The 7629-nt window shown below is 37.4% G+C and overlaps 1 long non-coding RNA gene across 1 annotated transcript; it reads left to right on the top strand.

Moving 5' to 3' along the window:
- Positions 1–782: 782 nt before the first annotated feature.
- Positions 783–1714, top strand: LOC149255440 (uncharacterized). The gene is made up of 2 exons (XR_016266366.1): positions 783–1105; positions 1209–1714. It is a non-coding gene; the product is annotated as an uncharacterized LOC149255440 (long non-coding RNA).
- The last annotated feature ends 5915 nt before the right edge of the window (positions 1715–7629 follow it).

Here is a 7629-nt window from a genome sequence, read left to right as displayed (position 1 = left end):
GATAGTTGAAGGGTGGGCCTTTCTTGGGTGGATACATTTCTCTAAATGGGATGGGCCCCCATGCCCACCAAAACCCTGTGAGCCGGAAGTACTTCCTTTTGTTTTATTGCCCTTTTTGGTTTCTGAAGTAATGAGATTGGTTTGATGGCCTCCATTAAATACGGATGGAAATATAATCGTCAAATAAATAAATAAAATATAATTAAAAAAGTGAAAGTGTGTCATGTAATTGCTTATTTGTATTAATGAATTTTGTATATATAATTTTTAGTTTATTGGGTTAAAAATGATATAGTGAAAACATTAATTATTTAACATATTACTGATTATTAAAAAAATCAGAAAAATAAAATTAATTAAAAACATTATTAATAATAACTCCATTGAAAATGATGAATCTTACATAATTAAATTTTTTTAAATATTTTTTTTGGTGAACTTTCCGTAAACAAAATTTATTTGATAAATACATCAAATTTTTTTAGCATAAAAAAAAAACAAAAAAAAAAAACAGTTGACTCACATTTAATTGGTAATTGTGTAACATACCCCCATTTTTTTTTACCTCATGAACCTTTACCATTCACCGATTTACTCGAAGGAATTAGACTTATATTTGATATGGGGCACGTCGTAATTGCTAGGCTCTCGAATAGACATTAGGTGTATATTATATATCTCAACTTCTATATAATAATGGTAATTGGGCTTTAATGGAAACCCATAATTATTCTCGACTATTGAGTTATGCGCATATCATACAGACTTTAGACTCTAGTATAACAGAGCATTATAACATTTGTGTTATGAAAATTAGTTGAATTCTCGCGAAGGCGTTGGTTCCTCTGCCAACGGGTGATGTGACGCCTTTGGAAAGAGTGAGATCAAATCTACGGTTCTTGGAGAGTTGGGGTTCATCGACGGTCTACAGGGGAGGAGGTTACATGGTAACCACCCCTTTCACTCTGACACCTCTGGAAATCCATTCTCTCGCGTTACGCGTAGGACCAAAATTGGCTCTGCAATTTGATGGATGATCCCAACTTCCGCTTTCTCCTAGATTGTTTCTCCCGGCGTGGTTCATTTGAACAGACAGGTGGTTCGGGTAAGCTTTAATTCCTTTTACTTGATTTATTCTGGGAACCACTACTTTTGAATTACTTTGTTGTCGGCGGTGGTTAAAGTTTTTGCCAGGGATTTTTGTTCAGATGACAAATACTATGGTGATCTCCTAAGACTTTCTGTGAGAATGGCTAATGGACAACCCAGGGTTCTCTGGAGCAACAGGTACCCTGTATTTCCTTTCACCGCCAATTTCATTTTTTACAAGTTTAACATATAAATTTCTGGAGCAGAACCCTAACAGTTAGGGTGCTAGGGCTGCCGTTGAGAGCTAATGAGAGAAGAAGCTACTGCTTCAGGTGAAACCCATCTATCTCTTTGTTATGAATTGATCATTTTCAGTTCGATTGAGGTATGGATTAACCCTAACGTCCTCCCTTGTTGCTTGTTTTCCTTGGTACAAGTGAGGTCTACTCGCTTGCGACCTTCTACAATTTTCGCATACGCTTCGACACGAATACCAAGTCCCTTAAGTAACAAACTTTACCTTGGAAATTTCTAGGGGTGCTGAGATCTTTACAGCTAGAGTTATCTAATTTTTCCCCTTCGTCGAGGGTGTGAACTTATATCTCTGTTTTTTGTCTGCAGGTTATGGGGTTTAAACATATTTTTCTGACCTTAATCAATAAGGTCACGACCAATACTATTGTTGGAGTTATCTATAGAGTCATACTGGTTTAAACAATCTCTATAATATTCAAAATTCCTTCATCATTTATGAGTGAACCCAACATATATTGTTATCCGTACTATGTTTAGTTTAATACATCCTAACATATCCTTATCAGTTCCCCGTATAATTTCTTGTTATACCTAATTGGTTTCTATGTATTCATGCATAACAGTTTGTTTCTGAATCTTCACTCCCGTAGAGATACCTCTATTCTCGTTAAAAATGTTCAGAAAAGTCGGTGAATAGTTGCTCGACATATATGCTATTTGTACCGTTTTGTTCTCTTTCAGTTTCACGCTGAGGGTTTATATAGTAACATTAAATCTTTGTTAGGGTTTGAAAAATGGAAACTTTCAGTGTTATTACTGTTAAATTTTGGTCTATTAATCCTTTCTAGCTTATGGGCCTACGGGTTATCATTGCCATAGCGATTATAGTATTGTTATTATAATATTTAGAGTAGGAGTATTGATATCCATTCCATGCGGCTTGGAACCCACGGGGAGAACTATATTAATGGGACTGGTCTTGCGACGAGGCCCCCACACACATATATATATAAATTATGAGTTAAATAGGATCTGCATTAATGCCTGATTTTGGGATTAGTTAATTATGAATATAATTCTCAGTTAAGTAGGATCTGCATTAATTCCTGAATTTGGGATTAGTTAACTATGAATATAATTCTCAGTTAAATAGGATCTGCATCGATTCCTGAATTTGGGATTAGTTAATTATGAATATAATTCTCAGTTAAATAGCATCTGCATTAATTCCTGATTTTGGGATTAGTTAATTATGAATATAATTCTCAGTTAAATAGGATCTGCATTAATTCTTGATTTTGGGATTAGTTATCTCCACTCTCTGCAGAAGTGGCTTAATGTGTCCTGATTTTTTAAAATATTTCAATAAGATTTTCTAATGGTGTCATGGTTATCAAGTTGCTGGGACAGGTTCTCTTTGTTTCTTCCAATAGTTGAAACTCATATTGGTTTTCCAAACTCATATAAGTTTTCCATCTGTATAGTTCTTTTCTTTATTATAATTAATGGAACTCGTCTGAGAAAGATAGTAATAATTTCCTGTGCAGTTCTTAACTAATTTTTATGGTTATGTTGTATAACGTAATTATAATTTGTCCTTGCTAGGGATTAGGGACTGTTCCTGGGATGCTATTAGCTTAGCTTGGCCCAAGTACTAACCCAAATCCCTCTGTGAACAATGTTCCGGATCTGTTTACTATTGACATTTGTCTATTACCATAATTATGATTTCCGGACCTGTTTACTATTGACATTTGTCTATTACCATAATTATGATTTCTTTATGTGGGGTACATAGTACATAACAATTTCTCTCCAAACCCCCACATTTTACCTATTGGTATAGTGGCTTCAACATGCGTCAGCGCATGTTTCAATTTCCTTCTGAACAGTACAAACACATTTCAAATCTATGTTATCAATCCTTTAATCCAACAACTTTCATATCTGATCACACTACCTATAAGAAATTACAGAGTTTGTATTAAAAAAAAACAACCAACTGAATTATGTTTACACAGTTTCCGTAAGGTTAAGTGGGCCATGGAGAATTACAATGGCAGGTTTGTATGTACAGAAATCTACCCAAAAGGCAGTCGAGCATGTTCATCCATCACGCCTACTTGATAACAGTAACTACGGACTAAGGTAATCTATGTAAGCCTGTTGTTGACTGCAATTTTGAGATATAAAAAGATGTCATCTGATCAGATCAATAACCGAAAGAAGATTCACTATTCCAAAATATTCATGGAATGGAGAATCTAAATAAAAATGGCTGTAATGTATAATCATATTCCTCTGATACTCACTGTACATGCAGATGGGCATGGTCCCTTACTGTACATGCCTAGCCGTCTTAAAGCAACAAGATTGTTGAGGGGTGGATAGAAGCCAGTTGGTGGGAAAAAAATAGTTGAAGGGTGGGTTTGGCTCAGGTAGAAGATGTGTTCTGGCTCCATGCATCTCTTTTCATTAAAGCATAATTATCCAATTCTAGTTTGAAGAAAAAGATTGATGGTTTAAGATTCAAGAGGGAAAGAAAACTTCTGCACTCGACATGTTTTTAGATTGAGGAATTTAGACTTCTGTGATCCATAATATTGTTAGATAATCTTCGGCAAAATAGAATATATTGTTTCTTAGTATTTTAAAAAATTGAAATATAATATATAATATTAATAATTTCGATAATACTCTATTCCGAGAGCCGAAGATGAACCCTATCTTCACAGTCGCCGCCTCCTCGCCCTTGGTCGCCGGTTGGCCTCTGGTATGCCCTGTCGAGGCAGGAGATGCGCGTTTCAGTCAAGGATTACAGGTTTATCATTTCATTTCTGATACGCATGTTTTCAAATACTTTCTGAATGCTCCCCTATCCCTCTTTTGTTCCGCTTTCGGCATTGTATCTGCCAGATCTTGGACCTCAGCTGCTGCATCTCATACCAGCCGCCTCCATCAGAATGCATATGCAGTGGCCAAGGATGAGCGCGCCGAATATACTATCGTCTCTCCTCAGGTGGCCAACCGCCTCCATCAGAATGCATATGCAGTGGCCAAGGATGAGCACGCCGAATATACTATCGTCTCTCCTCAGGGGGCGGCTCCTGGGAAGAAATACTCTACTCTGGAAGGCAGCTCATTCCTTCCATTGCCTTCTCTGTCCCCCCAAAATAGCCAATACTCTGCTCTAGATCTTCAGATTTTTTTAAGTTTCCTGGATCTGCCTGGACGGATCGTCTGGAAGCTCTTCTGGGTGGATTGCATTGACAGATTCAATGATCTTTGGACCCTCTCCTCTTCTCCTCACAAACCCCTATGGCAAGTTCAGGGGAAGAAGGCCCTTCAAAGCTCCAGCCTCCTCTCGACTTGGATCTGCAAAGGAAAGCAGAACCCTGATCCTTCTGCCGCGTTTCAGATCCAGATCAGGCTTATCTCCGGCAAAACTCAGCTACATTGGGTGAGCTCGTCGGATCTAGTGCAGGACCTCAAGCATGCTCTGGATCTCAAGTTGGGGATACCCTCTGCAGCTCAACGACTTCTCCATGAAGGTAAACAACTTGAGGATCCTCTCCCCCTATCTTTTTATAGCATTAAGAGAAATGCATCCATTACTTTTACTCTTCGCTTGAGAGGGGGAGCTGTTGGACAGTCATCCTCAGCTAAGACGTTTTCATATAAAGACGTTGTCCATGCTCAGATGCCTAAGAAGACAGCTCCACCAGTTCAGGCACCCAAGCCTTTTCTGGTGGACAAACTTGAGGAAACCCCCTCCATTGAAATCATGCATCCAACGTTGGATGAGCAAACCCAAACGTTTGCAGAACAAACCATTATTTGCAGGTTCAATGGGCTATGGCTGAGCACAACAGACCTCTACCAATGGATTCACTCTAACTGGACCAACAATTGCAAGGTACTGTTATGCTCAAAGGGCTTCTTCATAGTAGTCTTCGTTCTAGATGAGGACTACCAGAAAGCTTTAACTGCAGGCCCATGGTTCTGGGGATCAGCAGGTTTATTCCTCACCCCTTGGTTTCCAGATTTCGATCCCACTATAGCAGTCATCACCAAGCTCCCCATCTAGGTCAGACTTCCAAATTTCCCAGCGTACCTATGGCATTTTGTAGTATTCCAAGGGATCGGAAATTCTCTAGGCCACTTTCTAGACACATACGTCTCTAGAGGGGATAAAGGAATATACACCTTTGCCAGAATCTGTGCAGAAATAGACATGAGCAAAGGTCTCCCTGACCAGATCAATCTCAAAATTGGAGACTTCCATTGGACTCAGACCCTGGACTATGAGAACACAGCCTTTCACTGCCGTAACTGCCATCACACAGGGCAATTAAGGGCTCTTGTCCCACTATACCTTCCCAAAAGAAGAAAGTCAGTCCTAAGCAGAAATCCAAGAGCTGGAAGCCTCATAATCCTCCCCCCATGGACGACTTTGATTTCAGCTCGGATGAAGAGGAACAGGTTGAGGAAGGAATGGAAGCGAAGCTGGCACAGGACCCGCCCTTGACCGATCTTGAGGATTCGTCTGTCCCACCAATCTCATAGAAAAGGAATCATGAATCCTCCCCCTCGGATTCAGACAAGGAGTCCTCCCCGTCAGCACAGCCCAGTCTGCAAATCATGCCGGTTCAGCAAAGTCCTCTTGACTGGGTCAAAGTTGGTAAAAAGAAAGGAAAAAAGTGCCGAATAACTGATTCTACACATGTTGGGTAGAATCCTCTGTTCTGCTCTTGCTCCTCTATTCTTCTTGTTTCTTCTTGCTCAGCGCAGCTCTCTTCTCTTTTCCTTTCTAGGGGCCGAGGTGGATAGCCTATCCTTTCCGGCAGCCTGTGTTCTTGCCTCTCTTGGCTATAACTTCTTATTGTACCATTCTTCCTTTTAATAGAATTAATCTTTACTGAGAAAAAAAAATATTAATAATTTCAAAAGTCTACAAATTTGTTTTTAATTATAAATGTTGTAAGTAGAATTATATATTAGAATAATAGTTTTATATTAAAATAGAAAATTATGAGAATTTCTATATTTATTTATATCCCTGATTATATCATAAATTATAAGATGTTTAATATAAATTTTGTACAAAGTATATATTACAATAAATTATACAACTTTTTTATTACTAACTACACTTATATTTGAAATAAAATTATATATTAAATATATACAAACATTCTTTCAAAATATATATTTATATTTTTAATTAGTTTTATTAAAATAAACTAAATTCTACTTTATAAAAGTTAAAAGTAATGCTTATTATTTTCAATTACTAATTATTGGTTGACCATACCAAACGGATCTTCTTGGTTCATTTTGTTTTGGGTCAACACCAAATTTTCCTCCAGAGTATGAAGATTATATACACTAGTTGTCAAGGATTCATCACCCTTGTGAACCTTATAGTAGCTGGCTAAGTAGGAGATCATTAAGAGGTGTTTTGTTCAAATAGTGTCATAAAGGAGGTTATTTTGGTAGCACCATAATAGGTGATATTGTACCACTATTCTACGAGGGGCAACCATCACAATCATTGAGTCTACCTTTATGAGGAAAAATAACATAAATAATTTTCCAAAACACTAGTTGTCTACCTTTGATTGACCATCTATTTTGGGTTGGTTGTTTATGTTTAGGTTCAATTGTGTACCTTGAAGATGTAATAATTGATGTAAGAAATTGCTAGTGAATGTAGATGTAATAATTGATGTAAGAAATTGCCAGTGAATATAGGATCATGGTTTGCCACAATTGAAGTAGTCATGTCATGATGTTTAAAACATTATCTATGAATGTTTGTGTGACTATGAATGCCTTGAAGGGGTTCAATAATCCATAGAAATGAGCATACTTAGAAAGTTGATTACAATGGACATATTGACTAATTGATGTTTTCTTTTGTTAACCTCAATGTTATCACTTTTGCTGACCCAAATGCACCAACTAGAGAACAGGCATTGTGCAAATGCACTAGTGATTGTTAGAAAACATTAAAAATAAAGAAGAAACTAAAGGTTTGTAAGGTTTCCAATTAAAAAATCAAATCGTGCAAAGCCACATAAGTGGTTTTGCAAGGATAACTACAGTTGTTTCTTCAATATTCATGTGAACCCATAGAAGTGACATCTCATTAGTCCATGGTCAAAATCAAATTAAATGGCAAACACCAAGTGAAAGGACAAGTTCAGGGAGCTTAGGCTCAGGCCACTACATCACTAAAGTGAAGTTAAGGAGCCTTTAAAGGACTCCACTTGTTTCCTATAA

This window comes from Pinus tabuliformis, chromosome 7 (assembly GCF_031772625.1).
Source record: "Pinus tabuliformis cultivar Carrire ecotype Pingquan chromosome 7, CPIR1, whole genome shotgun sequence".
NCBI lineage: Eukaryota > Viridiplantae > Streptophyta > Pinopsida > Pinales > Pinaceae > Pinus > Pinus tabuliformis.
This window is presented reverse-complemented; position numbering and strand designations above follow the sequence as displayed.